Below are 18,430 nucleotides of genomic sequence, written 5' to 3'. Positions count from 1 at the left end.
CCATATGTGCACACGTTCCACTCGCCCTCTGCCAAACCACCTGTACCCGTACCCCATCGGCCTCCCTCTCTCACCCCTCCTCCCTCCCCACAATTCCCTCTGATAACCATTATGTTCTTTCACTGAGTTCAAAAATTGTTTGCACTATACTTGCCTGCGTATGTATTTTGGTTATTTATATTCCACAGATGAGTGAAACCACCCAATAGCTGCCTTTCACTTTTTGACTGATTCCACTTAACATAACTATCTTGAGGTCCACCTATTTTGCCCCAAATGCCACAATTTCATCTTTCCCACGGCTGTGTAGGACTCCATCAAGTATCTATTCCTCAGTAGCTTTATCCAGTCATCTGTTGAAGGACACTTGGGTTGGCTCCATGACTTGGCAACTGTGGACAGGGGCTGCTATGCACATAGTCATAGATAAGTCTTGTATTGAATTTTCATATTATTTGGATAAATACCTAATAGAGGTATTGCCAGATCATACAGAATTTCCATTTTAATTTTCTTGCGCCATCTCCGTACCGTCTTCACAGGGGCTGTAGTAGCTTGCATTCCCAGCATCAGTACATTGAGTTTGTTTTTTTCGCCACAACGTCACCAACAGTTGTTGAGTCCATTTGTTTGTTTGTTTTTAATATGGGCCATTTTCTCGGGGTTGAGGGAGGCATCTCAATGCGGTTTTGATTTGCATTTCCATGATAATAAGTGATGTTGAATGATTTTTCATGTATCTGTGGGCCATCTGAATGTCTTCCTTAGAAAAGTGTCCACCATTTTTGATTGTTTCTTTGTTGCTGGATTGAATCAGTACTTTGTAAATTTGGAGATTAGCCCCTTGTCAGATGGTGGTGTGCAAATATTTTTTTGCCATTCTGTAGATTGCCATTTTGTTTGGGAGAGGGTTTCTTTTTTTTTTTTTTTTTTTTTAATAGAGGCATGTTTTATTTATTTATTTATTTTTTTTTTAATACATGCACTGGGTACAGTCAGAAGCGCGGGAGGGTGAGAGAATTCACCAGAGCCAGAGCGGGGAGAAGAGCAGGCAGAAGGACCGAAGTACACTGCTCAGGGGAGCAGAGGGCGGCAGGAGAGGTCTGCGCGCCATGTGGGACCGTCCTCTGATGGCCGGGGAGCAGCCAGGGATCGAGCCGGTGCTGCAGAGGCTGGTAGCTTCGCAACCCAGCGCTCAACCGCTGCGCCACGGGGAAGGCCCTGGGAGAGGGTTTCTTTTGAGCTACTGAAGCTTTTAATTTTGAGGTAGTCCCACTTGTTTCTTTTCACTTTCGTTTCCCTTGCTGCTGGGGTTGAGTCCCCAGATAGAACTTTGTGGTAGATTTTCTGTAATGTGCCCTCTGTGTAGTCTTTCATAGATTTCAGAGCCAATCTTTATGGTTTTGGATCTTATATCCAGATCTTTAATCCACTTTGAATTAATTTTTGTGAATTATTATTATTATTATTTTTTGTATGGAGTTAACGTGGGTCTTGTTTCAGTTTTTTTGCAAGTGGCTTCCATGTTTCCCAAAACCATTTATTAAAGAGGGTACTTTTCTGGGCCTCCCCTGGTGGCACAGCGGTTGAGCGCTGGGCTGCGAAGCCGCCCACAGCCTCTGCAGCGCCGGTTCACCCCCCACCCAGGCCACCGGCGAGGGTCCCACGTGGTGCGCAGACCTCTCCTGCCACGCCCGCTGCCCCCCTCAGCAGTGTGCTTCATCAGTCTGCCTGTTTCGCTCCCCACTCTGGCTCTGGTGAATTCTCTCACCCTCCCGCGCTTCTGACTGTACCCAGTGCTTGTATAAATAAATAAATCTTTAAAAAAAAAAAAAAAAAAAGAGGGTACTTTTCTCCATTGTATGGCTATAGCTCCTTTGTCAAGGTTAAATGGCCACATCTCTGGGCTTCCAATTCCACTCCATCATCTGCGTTTCTGTTTTTGCTCCAGTACCACACTGTTGTGATTACTGTTGCTGTGTGATGCAGTTTGAAGTCAAGATATGTGATAACCTGTCCACACCACGGGATGGCTTGCACTGTGCAACCATTGGCAGAGAGGATCTTTAAAGGAGGTTTAGTAGCAGAACTTGCAAGTGTTCTTGCAGTTTACCTTTTGTTGAATAAGATGAACACAAGCCAAGATTTCAGGCAAACAATGGACAAAAAATTTCCCTTATCTTGGAAGTTTATTACAAGTCCATTGAGCAGTTGGGAATGTATGGAATTCTAGCGAGATCAAGAAAAATGGCTGAACGGTAAAATTATGAATTTGGCCACTAATAAAAGTTTACCCTATTTCACAGAATCAGGCAAGATTAAAATCCCAAAGTTGACATGGATGGATTTTGGAATAATTTAAGGTAAAGTGTAAATTTCAGCAAAGTCAGAAGTTTTATCTTTTGGACTGTGAACAAATTGGTTGAATGTATGCTTGTTTTGTTACTAATGAGTTTATGTTTATGCTACTCGAAATAAAGTGTTTCTCCTTAAAAACTTATTTGTAATTCTGAATAAACATTTCAAATTAGGGGGAAAAAAAGAAATGGTTTAGCTATTCAGAGCCTTTAAATAGGCTCTGTAAATTTTATAATTGTTTGTTCTATTTCCTTGAAAAAAGTCTCTGGTACATATTGTATTGAATCTGTAAAAAGCCTTGGGTAATATCGCCATGTTAATGATTTTACCCCTACTAACCCAAGAACATGGATGTCTTTCCATTTCTTTATGGCTTCTTTTATTTCCTTCAACAGGTTTAATAGTTTTCAATCTACAGGTGCTTCCCCTACTTTGTTCAGTTTACTCCTGGGTATTTCATTTTTTTGGAGTGACTGTAAACAGGACTGTATTCCATTGTTTGAATCGAAAAATGTCACTGATTTTTGTGTGCTGATTTCGTATCCTGCCACTTTAATATTTCCAGAAGAGCCTTTAGGTTTCTCAAAGTATATGAACATGTCTTCTGCAAACAGTGACAGTTTGAATTCTTCTTTCCCAATGTGTATTCCTTTTATGCCTTTTTCTTACCTGCTTGCTTCAGCTTGGACTTCCAGTGCTATGTTGAATAACAGCGGGTGACGGTGGACTTCCCTGTCTTGTACCTGATCTTAGTGGGAATACATTCAACTTCTCACCATTGAGTATGATGTTGGCCGTGGGTCTGTCATGATGTGGTTTTTAGAATGTTAGATAAGTTTGACTTATTCCCATTTTTTGAGTGTTTTTATCCTAAATGGATGTTGGATCTTGTCAAATGTTTTTCTGGCGTCTACTGAAATGATCATGTGCTTTTTTTTGGTCCCTTTTTGTTGATCTGGTGAATGACACTGACTTTTTGCATATGTTGAACCAGCCGTGCACCTCTGGGATGAAGCCTACTTGGTGGATGAGTCTCTTGATATGTTGCTGTGTTCAATTTGCTAGGACTATGTTGAGGATTTTTGCACCAAAGCTGATCAGGGATATGGGTCTGTAGTTTTCCTCTCTTCTACTGTCTTTCTTTGGGTTGGCAGAATCGTAGAATGTCTTGGAGATGTTTCCTCCCTCTTTGATTTCTTGGAAGAGTTTCAGTAGGATAGGTGTTGGACCGTCTTTGAAAGCTTGGTAGAATTCACCGGTGAAACCCTCTGGTGTAGGCTTTTGTTGTTTGGGAGACTTTTTACTACTCTTTCAATTAGCACTTGTGATTGGACTGTTTAATGCTCTCTATTTCATCCTGGTGAAATCTTGGACGGTTGCATGGGTCTACAAATTTTTCCACTTCTTCTGGGTTGCCCGTTTTGTTTGCATAGAGACTTTTGTAATAGGTTTTTATCGTCCCATGTACTTCTGCAATATATTTTGTATTTCAACTCTTTCATTTCTGTTTCTGTTACTTTGGATTTTCTTTCTTCTTTTCCTCGTAAGCCTAGCTAATGTCTTGCCGATCTTGTTTACTTTTTCAAAGAACCAGCTCTTTCTTGGTTTCACTGATCTTTTGGACTGCCTTTTTGTTTTCTATTTCATTTATTTCTGCTTGATGTTCTCTTGTCTCCTTCTACTGGTTTTTTTTGTTTGTTTGTTTGTTTTTTGGGGGGGGGTGGTTTTGCTCAACTTAGTTCCTTCAGCTACAGGGTTCAACTTTTGAGTTTTTTCTGTCTTTTTTTAATGTGTGCTCGTGTTACTATAAACTTTCCACGTAGTACTGCTTTTAGAGCATCCCATAGAGTCTGGTTGCTTGTCTCCCACTTTCATCGGTCTCTAGATGCTCTTTGGTGTCTCCTTTGATTTCTTTTTTGGCTTGGGAGAAACTCAGAAGTGTTTGGGTGTTTGCTTTTTTTTCCCCATTCTCCACATGTTTTGGTTAATTCCAGGATTCCTTTTGGTTAATTTCTAGATTTATAAAGATGCTACATATCATTTGTCTTTTTGTGTATTTTCTGAGAAAATGTCCTAGTATTCTTGAGAATGTTCCATGTTCACCAGAAGAGTAGTGAGTTCATTTCTTTTAGGATGGAAAGCTCCTATAATAAATAAATAAATAAATAAATAAATAAATAAATAAATAAATAAATAAAACTGTGATTATGAAAATAATAAATAAATCCAACTGTTCTGAAAACTTCATTTAAGGTCTTTATTTCTTTGCTAATTTTCTGTCTTCGTGTCAGTGGCGCATTGAGTTCTCCAGCAATGATTGTATTTTTGTTGCTATGCTGTTTTAGTCTGTTAATTGTTGCTTTGTGTAACTAGGTGCTCTTTCATTAGGTGTGTAAATATTAATAACAGGTATGTCTTCTTGGTGAATCATTCCCTTGATCGTTCTACAGTGTCCATCTTTGTCCCTGACTACCTGTTTTAGTCAAAAGTCTGGTTTAGGGGCCTCCCTGGTGGCTCAGGGGTTAAGACGCAACCTATGAAGCTCACCACAGCCTCTGCAGCATGAGTTCGATCCCCGGCCTGCCAGGGGGCAACCCACATGGTGCAGCAGACCTCTCCTGGCTTGCCCGCTGCTTCCCTCAGCAGTGGACTTCAGTCTATCTGCCTTTTCTGTTCCCCACTCTGTCTCTGGTGAATCCTCTCACCACCACCCCCCCCCACCTCTGGCCTTTACCCCAGCTCTTGTATGCATGGTTAAATAAATCTTTAAAAAAAATAAAAGTCTGGTTTACCTGATAGGAGAATAGCAGTTCCTCCTCTACTCTTTGAGATATTAGCACATATGAGCTTATTCCAACTTGCTGTTTTTAGTTGGTTTTTGACTTTCCTTTTAAATGGGCCTTTTGTAAGCAAAGTATGGAAGGCTGAAAGTTTTCACCCACCTTGTGTCTTTTTATCGGTGAATTTAGATTAGTGAAGGGGATTGTTGATATGAACTGTTTACTATCAGTCATTATGGTTTTGATTTTTGATTGTTTTATTTCTCTGTGGGAGAAATAAAATATTTTCTTTTTCCATTTGTTTCGCCGCTCCTTCTGCATGACTTTCTTTAGTATTTCTATCAATTTCTTTGCTTTTTTTGGTCTGTGGATCTCCATTCTGGTTTTTGGTTAGTGGTTCTCTGTGGGGAGTGTGTTAGTTAAATTTGTGCGTCTTAAGTCCTTTATGAGCTGGTGTCTGCCCTCTGCGATTTGACTATGTACATTCTATCCATTTCTTTCTGCCCCTCAGAGTTTTATTGTTACTGCACAGTATTCTTTTTATTTCTTTTTTTCCATATTCCCTTTTTATTATTTATTTACTTTTTAGCATTTATCTTTTTTTTAATTTTTTTAAACAATATTTGCTTCCCCCCACCTCCTCAGATTGAGTCCCCATAGAATTTCCTTCCCCAAGGCACCCGTGCACCATCACTACAGTCCCCTGTGCTCCTCCCTCCCTTCCTCTCATCCCTCTCCCTCCTCCTCCCCTGCAGTATGTCTCTGATTTATAATTGCCTGTTTTTGCTTTGTTGTGCTTTGTCCTGTTATTTTTTTTTTCACACTGATGTCTTATTTGGTTCCCCTATATTCCTGTTATAAGTGAAATCATCCGATATTTTTCTTTCTCCTTCTGGCTTATTTCACTGAGCATAATTCCTTCTAGCTCCATCCACATTGCTTCTAATGGCATGAGTTTATCTTTTTTGATTGCTGAATAATATTCCATTGTGCACATGTGCCATATCTTCTTGATCCAGTCATCTATTTTGGGGCATTTGGGTTGTTTCCAGGTTTTACCTATTGTAATTAGTGCTGCAATAAACATAGGTGTGCAGGTGCTCTTTGGAATCACTGTTTTTGTGTCCTTTGGGTAGATCCCTTGTAGTGGAATTGCCGGATCGTATGATATCTCCATTTGTAGTAGACTGAGGAACCTCCAGACAGCTTTCCACAGTGGTTGGACCAGTTTGCATTCCCACCAGCTATGTAGGAGGGTTCCTTTTTCACTGCATCCTCGCCAACATTTGTTGTTGCTTGTTTTATTGATATGTGCCATTCTCACTGGTGTAAGGTGGTATCTCCGTGTGGTTTTGATTTGTATTTCCCTGATTATAAGAGATGTTGAACATTTTTTCATACGCCTGTTGGCCATTTGCATTTCCTCTTTGGAGACCGCATAGCATTCTAGCTCATAGTCCTGGTGCTACATTGCTATTGACATTTGCCTCAGGAATTTGCGTTTAACTTTTTCTTTTCTTGAGGAAGAATTTCCTTCCACATTTCATGATGAGCAGGTCTCTCTTAGCCTCTGTTTGCCTGGGAAAACCTTTATTTCATCTTCACCCTTGAATGATAATTTTGCGGGATAGAGAAGCCTTGGCCAGCAGTTCTTGTCTTTTAGGATTGTGAACACTTCCCTCCACTCCCTTCTTGCCTGGAGAGTGTCTGGTTGAAAGTCCAGGCAATTCCTAATTAGGGAGCTTTGTAAGCTATTCCCTCCCTCCTCTTAACTCCTGCCATATTTTTGTTTATCTTTGATTTTTTTGATAGTTTGGCATGATGTGTTAGGTGTAGGTCTCTTTGCCTTTGAGAATTTGGGTGTTCTCCCTGCTTCCTGGACATCCATATTCAATTCATTCTTGAGGTTTGGGAAATCCTCAGAAATTATTCTTTTGAATAGGATGTCTGCTCCCATTTATTTCTCTTAGCCTCCTCAAATCTTCATTATTCTCTGGCTTCCTCTTCTAATTGAGTCTGACAGTTCTCCCTGAGTTCCTTCGTTTGTCTTTTATCTTGATTTTCTCTCCTTCTAAACAGGTGGTTTGTTCATTTGAGTCTTCCACATCTGAAATTGTTTCTTCGGCCAGTCTAATTCTATTTAAAGTGCTTTCTAAATTTGTCTGAATTTCACTCAGCGTCTTTTAGTGATGTTTTTATGTATTCAATCTCTTGGGTGAAGACCTCTCTTTATTCCTAGATCTCTTTTCTGAGATCTTCCACCTGCTTATCTCCCTTTAACTGACCTTCCAAAAGTTCTTTCAGAATTTTGGATATTGTTGTTTTGAAGTCTTTGTCTGATAAGTCCTCTATTTCTGTATCCTTTATATTTGTCCCAGGACTTCTGGCCTTCTCACTTTCTGCTTTTCCATCTTGTGCTCCTTCAGATATTCCTTCTTCATAGGCATGTATGCTGCCTTAGCGCCTCTCTCCCTCCCTCCCTCCCTCTCTCTCTCTCTCTCTCTCTCTCTCTCTCTCTCTCTCTTTGTGTTTGGGGTGGGGGGGCGCGAGGTAAGGACAGGAGGGGAGTCTGGGCTTTAATACTCTATCACAGTTTGAGGAGTGAAGTCGGTTATCTTTAGCTCCTCTTCTTTCATGCCACAGCAAAGTGTAGTCTGTACTGAGGTTTTGTCAACTTCCTACCTGGCCTCCCCGCTGCTCTTTTCCGCTGAGGGTTGTGCTCTATGAAACGGGAGTCTCTCGGTGTGGCCCGGCCGGCTCCCGCTCTGGGACTGATTTGCACTTGGCCAGAAGGCGGCGCTGCACGTGCGGCTGGCTGGCGGGCGTGTGCCCACTTGTCGCTATGGCCGCCGCAATGGCCTTCGGCCCTGCCCCTGCCTCTGCTGCTGCTTTTGCAGATCTGCAATACCTGCTCACCATTTGTTTCCTTTCCCAGAGGATTTGTGAGTTATCTCCAAGTCTTTTTCTCTACCACAGGGCTTTTTATGGAGCCCAGCCTGGCTCTGCCTGGCTTCTCTTTGCTCTCCTCCCAGATTTGAGAGAGGAGGGAGCTGGCGTGTCCGCACTGACCTTGGAGTTCCCAGCTTCCCGGATCTGAGCCCACCCAGTTCCCACTGCCCCACATAGGACCTTCGTCCATTTACGTATCAGCATAGCTCCTCCAGGGTATTTCACAACATTGCCTCCATCGTGGCTTGGGTGGTGACCCCCAACCCAGCCCAGACATGCTCCCCTTCACTCCTTCTTGCTCCTTCTTCTTAGTGGCCACCAACCTTAGTTCAGGAGCTCTGTGGGAAAGCCTTGGGACACTATAGAAGAGTCCCAGCATCTGGAGTCCCGATGAGCCATTGTTTTTTTTTTTGTTTTTTTTTACTAGTTTTTTCCACCGATGAGGGTGATCCCACCCTCTCTATAGCACCATGTTGCGAGTGGAGTCACTCCCTGTAAAATCCAAATAGGAAATCTTCTTTCTTTGTTCTGGGCCAGTGTGAGTGTGTTTTGGTGAAGCTAAGTAATCAAAAAAAGTTTTTTCCAAATTGCTTTTTGTTGCTGTTTCTGAATAACCCAACATGCTGGTCAAATAACCGGTTACTTGTTTGTTGGAGGTCAACGCTTCCTAGCATTCAACCGCAATTATTTTATTTGCTTTGTCGATTCCCCACTTGCTGGCCCTGTCTAGTCTAATCCCTTATTCGCTGTTATATTCCTAGCAATTATCGTAATATCTGTCATAACAGAGACATTCAATATTTATGGGATGAATGAACAGAATCTTAATAAAACGTCTACACTATGCCAGTAACAATGGCTAATTTTTGTTAACACCTCTAAGCATTAGTTAATAAGATTTTTTGGTGTTATAAAGCTTGATAACTGAGCTAACTTGTATTACAAACCTTTGTTCTTTGTTCCATTTAAGGGATGATGATTAGATGTAACAGCAGTTCCATCCCACTATAGACATTGCATCTCAAAAATATTTTCCACATTTGGTGGTGTTGAATATAACTGCCTAGTCTTTTTACCTCCGTATCTGTTATGAGTGTGATGACACTTTTCCATGGGTGATTCTTGGATTTGACTTCTCCCCATGTTCAAGGGGTAGAGGGAAGCCAAAGGTAATTCTTATTGGTAGCTACCTGTTATCCTACAGTGTATGAGTCTCTTCTTAAATCCTTTATTTATTTATTTGTTTGCTTGTTTATTTATTTATTTATACATCCAAAAAGGCAGGCTTATTGTAAAAGACGGAGAGAAGACTAATGGACGCTTGCATAGACAGAAGTTGGCAGAAAGAGCTGCCCCGAAAGAGATAAGTTGCTAAGAGTGATCTGCCTAGTCACAGGCGGGCAGCTTTGGCAGGTGAGCTGCCTCTGCCCCTTTGCAGAGGGGCAAGTTTGGTGAAGAGAAACGCCCACAAAGTCACAGGTAGGCAGGAGAGCTGCTGAAGGGAGAAGGATGGTGAAGAGGAACACCTGTATAGATACATTTGTACTTTCTGCTCAACGTGGCTGTGAGCCTAAAGTTGCTCTAAAATATAAAGTCTGTTAGAAAAGGCCAAGAACACTGATTATTGGCAATGTTCTAGCCTTTGCACTTTGCTGTCACACAGAAGGGCTGCTGTCTATTTATTTATCTTTCATTTCACTTATCTGACAAGAGCCAAACAAAGATGCAAACCTGTTCTCAATGACCACACTTCTAGATATCACCAGTCCTGTGCACAATCTCTTATTCACTTCTAGTCCACATAAATAAAACATTTTCAAGACATAGTCCTTGCAGGAGATAGAAGTGTTTGAAAAACATTGTGTGCAAACATAAATGAGGAAACATTGATATTTTCTAAATGTTAATAACGAGATATTACTACCCACCATTAGAATGGTGAAAACCACAAATGACAAGTGCTGGTGAGGCTGTCGGAAAATCTCATTCTTTACTGGTGGAAACGCAAAATTTGACTCTGGAAGGCAATCTTGCAGTTTCTTACAAAACGAAATTCTGGCAATCGTGCTCCTTGGTGTCTATCCAAATAAGTTGAAAATGTATGTCTGTACAGAAACCTGAACGTGGATACTTAGAGCAGTTTTATTCATAGTTGCCCAAATGTGGAAACAACCAAGATGTCCCTCACCAGATGAGTGGATAAGGCTGTGGTGCATCTAGATGATGAAAATTACCCAGCGCTCAAAAGCAACGATCTAGCAAATCAGTAAAGACATGGAGGAATGTTAAATGCACATGACTAAGTGAAAGAGGCCAATCTGAAAAGCCTATGCATTGTATGATGCCAACTATATGACATTCTGGAAAAAGCAAAACCACAGATGGTTGCTAGGAGTGGGGGCGGGGAGGGCGGGGAAGGTGAGAGGAAGGGTAAAAAGGTGGAGCACAGAGGATTTTTAGGGCTTGAAAGTGTTCTATATAACAGTATACATTTGCCAAAAACTCAAGGCCTGTACACCAAGAATGACCTTGTTACCTATGGACTTGGGAAGGGTGTGAGGTGTCAGTGCAGGTTGGTGTATTGTAACAAATGTATCGCTCTGTGGGTGATGTTGCTGGTAGGGGAGGCTACGCTTATATGGTAGTGGGGAGTATATAGGGGAAATCTTTACACTTTTTGCTCAACATGGCTGTGAAGCTAAAATCGCTCTACAATGCAAGGCCTGTTAGAAAAGGCCAAAACAGTCATCCTTGGGTACAATGATCACTGGTGAGATTTTAGCCTTTGTGCTTTTCCAGTGTGGTTTTTGGTTTGCTTGTTTTCTGTCACTGCGTATGAATAATACCCATGGAAGTAGGAAAAAGTATTTTAAAATATAAATTCAAAACTGTTAAATCTGCTTAATTTTATGTTTTAATCTCTTAAAGAATAACTACCTTGCACAGAAACACCAACATCAATAGTTGAAAATATAAGGAACCCTTAACTGGGAACCTTTAAATAATGCCTGGAATCATTGTTTCCACTGTTGCCTTGCATAATATCCAGGCATTTAATTGTGAAAAAGACCTCCCTAATCATTTAGGATAATTTTCTTTTCGCAATTTTACTTCTATTTTCCAGTGAATACCTCTAACATCTAGAAGGTAGGTGCGCGGGCAATGCTGCTGGGAGAGAAAATGAGGAACATGATGAATCCCCTTTCTCCAGTGTGAACCAGGTCATGGGGAGTGAAGAGCAATCTGTGTTAGAGCGTAATGGCAGACATATTTTACTATTTAATAATAAAGCCTAGGAACTGAGCGGAAGTGAGTGTTCGCCATTAGCTGGAAACGTGAGAAAGGGTTGCTTGGAGGCTTCCGCATGAGATGACTGTAAGGTGAGAGAAGGGGGATTTTCCTTCCAGGGCACAGTACATAGAATTCCCTTGTTTTATGGAGGAAGAACCCGGGCTTAAAAAGGTGTAGAGTCACATAACTAACAAATGGTGGAATTAGTGTCAACTTCAACTCTACATTCTCTTCCAAATCATCAAAGGTTTTTCCAGAGACGTTATTAATCAGCTTCATTAGTTTCATAAAGCACAAAACATGCTGTTAGGAATGAGTAAGTGTTTCATATACTTTGGAAGAGGGGCAACTTAAATCTCCATTTTTAAATTGGGGTTTTCAACCTGTGATTCATTCTATACGACCCTCAGTTTCGATATCATCCCGTCTTTTTACTTACCCTTTACTTATCCTTTTTCACTTATCCTTTAGATCATGTGAATTTATTCACATGACTTGTGGAGGAGATATCAATGTTTCTGTTCCTCTCAAACTTATAAAGAGTGTTTCTAATACTCCACTCGGTCAAGTATTAACAATAAAAACAACTAACAAGTTTTTGAGGTCTTGCCAAGTGTGGGGATTATCTTTTTCATTCCTATGAGCATTGACTCTCTGTCCAGCCCCCAGCCCCCCCTCAAAAAAACCAAAAACCAAAAACCAAAAAACCTCTAGAGCCTGGAATTGTTATCTACAGAAGTTATTTGGTCCTTATAATAACACCGATTACTTTTGTTTATAAATGATGAAACCGCAGCTCAGAGAGAAGGTAACCTGCTCAAGGTTTTGAGTGGCCAAACAAATATTTGAAATGCAAGTCTTCTCTGTTCAAGTCTCCTTGCTACTTTCCTACAAACCTTAGTATGTATGCCTTTGCGACGAGTGCAGTGTAACTCCACACTCACATTTTTAGTAACAGCTTTATTGAGTTATAATTCCATGCCCTAAGGCTCACCCACACAGACTCAATGGTTACTAGTATATTCACAGTTGTCCACTACAATAGCACAATCCATTTCAACACAATACAAACTTCCTACACTTTTGGCTAGCACTCTGCACCTTGCTCAGACCTAAGCAACCAGTAATTTCCATTCTGAGTCCACAGATTTGTCTGGCCTGGACAACTCACAGAAATGAAATCTTACAATGTGTGTGTGGTCTTTCCTGTCGGCATGAGATGACTGCAAGGCGAGAGAAAGGGGGATTCTCCTTCCAGGGCATGGTATATGGAATTCTTTCACTTAGTGTAATGTCTTCAAGGTCCATCCATGTTGTGGCATGTATCAGAACTTTATTCCTTGTGACAGCTGAGTAATATTCCATTGCATGGATATACCATGTTTTGTTTATGCATTCATCAGTTGATGGCCATTTCGGTTTGTCCCTACCTTCTGGGAATGATGAATGCCGTCACGAACATTCAGACATTTATTTTAAAGCTATTTCGTACAAAATTAAGTGTAAGTTTTGGGCGCCCCCGGTGGTGCAGCGGGTTGAGTGCAGCGCTGTGAAGCTGTCCGCAGCCTCTGCGGCGCTGGTTTGAATCCCGGCCAGCCAGGGAGATTCCCACAGGGCCGGCAGACCTCTCCTGTCTTGCCGGCTGCTCCTCTCAGCAGTGTATTTCCGTCCTTCTGCCTGTTCTGCTCCCGGCTCTGTCTCCGGTGAAGTGAATTCTCTCACCTCCCCACCCCGCCCCCACGCCTCTGGCCTGTATCCCAGTGCTTGCATAAAGAAAGAAATCTTTTTAAAAAATAAAGTTAAGTGTAATTTTTACTTAAATTATGACACAACCTCCCCTCCCCCTTCTAAACTCTCAGTTCACATGATCCCTAATTATGAAGGGGCAATATACCAGGGAATGAGTAAACTATAGAACTTGCTCAAGTTGAAGAGCATGTGGCAATCCAAGCTATCATTTAAGTCTATGGAAGAGTTTATTTGGAAGCATCTTTCTCAAGCCTTCTAAGTATAAATGAACTACACAAGCTCAACGAATAGAAGCGACTGCTGTGGCACGAGGATACCTCGGTGCGTTGAAAACTGAAAAATTGTACAATGATGAAATCAAAAGTTTGCTGAAAAGTAAAAGCGGTACTATTTTTAGGAAGCTGGGTTAACTCCATGTTGGCCATGCCTCAATTTAAATAAATAGCCTATATTGCCTTAAGTGCTAGGTGGAAGAATGACGTGATTCTTTAATTTATAATGAATGAATGCCGATTTCTACTAGCTTGTGCTCCGTAAGTGCCGTCTCTAATTAGTTTAACGTTGTTTTCAAGATGCGCTTCCTTAAGAACCTCACGTTCCTCATCGCCTCGAACATTAAGGGGTAGCATCACTCGTGCACTCTTTAATAGGCAGTCGTGTTGGGCATCATGACCTTGAGCTCTAATTTATCCAAGCGATGGTCTCCCCAACGCCATCCGTTGCCATCCCACTGACGGCCGCTGGGTGAGACGCGAGAGGCCTTTCTTTCATGTGGACGTGGAACCGGGGAAATCGCACAGTGCCCTGACGTCCGCCCCAGACGTGGGTGTGTGTAGACGAGGAACAAAAGAGAAGCCCCGGCGTCGATGCGGCTTCTGCGGCACGGCCCCCGGGCAGCGCCCCCCGCGGCGGGACGGGCCCGGGTCGGGCGAAGCCATGGGGCCGACTGTGGAGTGGGAGCCGCAGCCACCGTTGAGGACCAGGAGATGGTGGAAGGCGGTGGGAGGCTGGGTAGAAGCCAGGGGAGCGCGGCGACGAGGCTGCGGAGGAGGATGGCGGCAGCGCCGGGGGCACACCCCGGGGAGCCCCCAGCCCTTCCACAAGCGGGAGCCCAGCTCCAGGGGAGCCCGCAGCTTCCTCCATCTTGGTTGATGGAGGCGGGGGACGGCGTCCGGATCTGTCCACCGTCGCGCCTGCCCCCCGCGGCCCCTGGGACGCAGACGATGGGAGCAGGGAATGTCCCCTCGGCCGAATGGTGGAGCCCAGTGGGGGTGTCCCGTGGGCAAGGTCCCCAGCCCCCCAGCCCCCGCGGGGGTTTGGCTTTGAATTGGTCCCAAGTCCCCACAGCAGCCCCGACAAAATGGAGGACGTCGTCTCCTCCTGAGGCCATGACGGGAGGTGGGGGGAACGGGTCCCCACGGGGGCGAGGCGCGGGTGGCAAGGCCGCCGCTGCCCTCAGAACATTCGGGAACCCACTGCACCGCGGCCCCGGCCTCCCGCTTCGCTCCGCGGCTGCCCCTGCCCGGCCCGGGCCCTCGCGGGGCCTTCAAGGCACAGGACAGCGAAGGCGTTGGGGGCATCGAGGTCGCGTCTCTCCTCGGGCGGGTCGTTTGGAGGCGCGGCGGCGGCGGCGGCCTAGACGCCCAGGCCCGAGCACGGCGGGCGGCCCCGGCCCCAGTCGCTCGGGCCATCGCGGGCCCCGGAGAGGCCCCGGCCCCCCGGGGACCCAGCCCCTGGCGGGCGCAGCCGGCTACGAAACTCGGGCCGCCTGACCCTGACGGGCCCCGGGGTGGCGGCGGGGGCGGGGCGGGAGGCGGGAGCGAGGTGGGGAGGGGCGGGGACTCGCCCGCCGGCCGAGCGGGGTGGGGAGTGGAGGCGCCGGGGGTGGGGCCGCGTCTGATGGACGGCCTGTCGGGCCGCCCCCCTCGGGGAGCGGAGGGCCTGACGGAAGGCGAGTGTGGCCAATGGCCGCGCCCGAGGCGCCCCGGCCCGCCCTCCCGCCGGCCAATGGGGGCTCGGAGGGCGGGGCCTCCCGGGGCTCGGCCGCGCCGCCGCCTCCGCCTCCCCCTGCTCACCAGCGCTAAAGCCGGGACTGGACCGAGCGGAGTTGTGCGCGCTGCAGAAGGGGGGTGGGTCGGGGGAGGGGAGGTTCGTTCCGCGGAGCCGCAGCCAGCACCGGGTGAGGCTTCTCCCCGCCGTCTTCCCCGTCCAGTCCGCCGAGAGTGGGGGTGGCTGGGAGCGGCGCAGCCTCCGGAGGAGGAGGCGGAGGCGGAGGCGACCGGGAGGCGGAGATGGGTGAGGGCAGCCTCCGGAGCCTCCCACCGGCCCGGGATTAGGGCTCCGCGCCGCGGCCGCCGTCGCCGCTGCGCGCCGGGGCCTCGGGGGCCGCTCTGGGCGCCGCGCATGTCGCGGGCGCCTTCGGGGGCGGCCCGCGGGGCCGCGAGAGCGAGGGCGCGTCCGGGCGGGCCGGGTGAGGCGGCGCGGCGGCGGCGGGGGTCGCGCGGGGCCGGGCGGCCGGGCCGGGCCGGCGGGAGGTCGCGGGGTCCCTTTCCTTTCTTCCCGCGGGGGGGTGCGCGGGGGAGGGGCCCCTGGGGGTCTCCCGCTCCCGGGCTGCGCCTCCACCCCGGGCCGTGGCCCCCGCGCCCCCGCTCCTCGGGTCCAGGTATCTGCCGCTCCCCTCACCGACTCTCCCCTCGCTCGTCCCCTTCCTGCCGCTCCGCTGCGCGCTCCTGCTCCTCACGTATTGTTTGGCTGAGTCTCTAATGGCGGACGGGAGGCAGCGCTGCCGGTCGCCGACTGCGGAGGGGGGGCAAGTCTCGGGCCCAGGGCAACTGCTGGGGGCAGATAGCCGGCCCCCCGGCCCCGCGGGCGGCGGGTGCCCCTCAGCTCCGCACGCGGGCCCGGGCGCCGGCGGTGATGCTGCGAGGGCAGATTTATTAGTGAACACAGTTCCTTCTGGCGTCGAGGCAGCGCTTGCCCTTCCCCCTTCTCGGGCGCAGGGTTGGTGTTCTCCAGTCTCCTCCCTCAAAATTTTCGTTTTCACGTGGGTTTTGTTCCCAATGTATATATTATGCCCTTTGCTCCACTTTAGGCATGAAGGGGGTGTTTGCAGGTTGGGAAATAATGGAAGGCCCGAACCTCCTTGACCTCCTATGTTCTCTGCCTCCTTCTGGTGGGAAGTGCTTTTGGCTCTCACCTGTGTCGATGTTCTTGATCCATTTTTCATTTTTCCTCTTTTCCAGGATCTGGAATCGCTTTCAGTCCTATCTGGTGCATGTTTGGTATCAAGTGAGGAGGAAAACACCCACGGTGAGTACTTTGCCCCTATTAATATTGCTTTTAAAGGACGTTGTCAGACTGAGGGGTTCAGCCCAGGGATTTATCTGTGTCTGTTGTTTTTAGGGGGAGGAGCTTTCCCTTGGGTGGCAGCTGCCCCCGGGGCGAAGCCCGGGTAATGGCTGGTGAGGCAGCTGGGAGTGGGCGCTGCTGTTTCCACCGCTGCAGACATCTCTTTTGCTGCAATACCAACCTCAGCAACCAGCCCACTGGCTCCAGCAGCTGCTCACGTTACCGGGGAGGAGGGGTGGTGCGAGGGAGGGCATATTTCTGGTGCCCTCTAGAGTTCCAAAGTGGGAATTGAAGTTATTTCGTTTTAAAATGTTTTGCCTTTGCGACCATCTTTAACTTTTTCCTCCTTTAGAATGGGTAATTGATGGAACGGTTTGGAGATATGGAAAGGACCATTTTTGTTTGTGTCTGAGTTGAAATACAAATTTTGATACTTAGGGTTCATTACTTTGTAGATCGCTTTTGTGTCCTTTCTTAGGAAAGAGCATAAAATCTACTCTAGTATCCATCCTCTACTCTTCATATGAGAATACTTGCAGTTTGTTGATTTTTATGGCAGTCAGTAATGTGATGGACAGTGAGATGAAGATAACCAGTCAAAATTTCCCGCAATTGAAATTAGTTACAAAATATCGTGAAGTTAGTGCTCTGGATACATTGTGTCTCTTTAGCCCATTGACAGTGATATTGTAACTTTGTGGGTCACATATGTAACTCAATAGTAATTGTGCTTAAATATTAAGTCCTAAATGGGTCAAAAGAAAGTTAATTGATGATGAGTGTCTGCTGAATAGTGGTTGTGAAGATGGTGTGAGGACAAATTTTTATTAAATACACAGCATTCTAAACACAAACAGAACACTTTTAAGCTTTATTTCTTTAAATCTTCACAACTAACCTGCGAGTAATAAAAGTAGCCTGTATTGTCCTAATTGTGTGCCAGCTCAATTTTAAGCTAAGTTTTAAGAAAAGGTTTCTTATAGAAAATTAAAAATTCATGAGTGAGAATCATATACTGAATCTCATTATATTTAGAATGTATTTACATTCTAAAATTATCAGTATATGTCCAAACTAATTTTTAACATGTATTAATTTAATCCTCATGGAAATCCACTAATGTAGGAATGTCTGTTGTTCCCCCCAGCCCCCAGTTTGTAGAGGTGGAAAGAGGAATAGGTAGGTATCCAGGCAGTAGTATCCCAAAGTTATAATCTTCTCTGGTATTCCTTTTATAGAGAATAGTGTAAACAAATATAAATTTCATGAACCTTACTGAGTAACTAAAATGAATGTAATCATAATTATCAATTTGATTATTTTACTGCCTTATTTCAAAACTAACAGGGTCTATTTGAATCAGAAATAATGCCCTCTTTTTATATTTTAGAATCTCCAACCTTTCTAAATATTGTGCCTTGAATGACTGTAACTTCTCTGATAAGTTTAAAGCTCTTTTTAGGCATTGGATCATTCAGACATAATGGATTAAAAATCAGATCCTTCAAACAGATGCACCACATATATTCACAGATGTGTTACCTTTCTCAGATTTTTTTTGTTCTTAGTTGTGATTTTGATGGGAAATTTGACAATTGTTTAATTTTAGTGGGTAGAGATGAGGGACATATAAAATGTATAATCAAAACATTTTTGTAACAACACATGTTTACTAATTAAAGCATGGTTTTTTTCAAATAATACACCAAATTACGATTTTTGTTTTGCTTAGTGATTTAGCTCAGAATTAAAAATTCATTTACTTAAAAGCACCAGCAAATGGTGTTGCCATATGCTAAACTGTAAGTTGAAGATAACTTGACAACTTATTATTGTCATTTTACTTTTTTTTTTCTAGATTTTTAAAAAAGATTTATTTATTTATTTATCTATTTATTTATTTATTTATTTATACAAGCACCGGGTACAGTCAGAAGCGCGGGAGGGTGAGAGAA

The 18,430-nt window shown here is 45.1% G+C and overlaps 1 protein-coding gene and 1 pseudogene across 2 annotated transcripts in view; both read left to right on the top strand.

The window, feature by feature from the left end:
* The first annotated feature begins 2,029 nt into the window (after positions 1 to 2,029).
* Positions 2,030 to 2,362, top strand: LOC119258545 (protein CEBPZOS-like; annotated as a pseudogene).
* Positions 2,363 to 15,213: 12,851 nt separating this feature from the next.
* ZMYM2 (zinc finger MYM-type containing 2) overlaps positions 15,214 to 18,430 on the top strand; it is a 125,804-nt gene continuing 122,587 nt past the window's right edge. The window contains exons 1-2 of one of the 2 annotated variants that reach the window (XM_037527367.2): positions 15,214 to 15,306; positions 16,370 to 16,436. The gene's annotated coding sequence lies outside the window, so the exon portion shown is untranslated. The remainder of the gene's footprint in view (positions 15,307 to 16,369; positions 16,437 to 18,430) is intronic. The other variant, XM_037527366.2, reaches the window with a different exon arrangement.

The sequence above is a fragment of the Talpa occidentalis genome, unplaced genomic scaffold (assembly GCF_014898055.3).
Source record: "Talpa occidentalis isolate TD23 unplaced genomic scaffold, MPIMG_talOcc4v2.1 talOcc4.5, whole genome shotgun sequence".
In the NCBI taxonomy this organism is placed as follows: Eukaryota; Metazoa; Chordata; class Mammalia; order Eulipotyphla; family Talpidae; genus Talpa; species Talpa occidentalis.
Note: the sequence above shows the minus strand (reverse complement) of the source record. Positions and strands in the feature narration are given on the sequence as shown.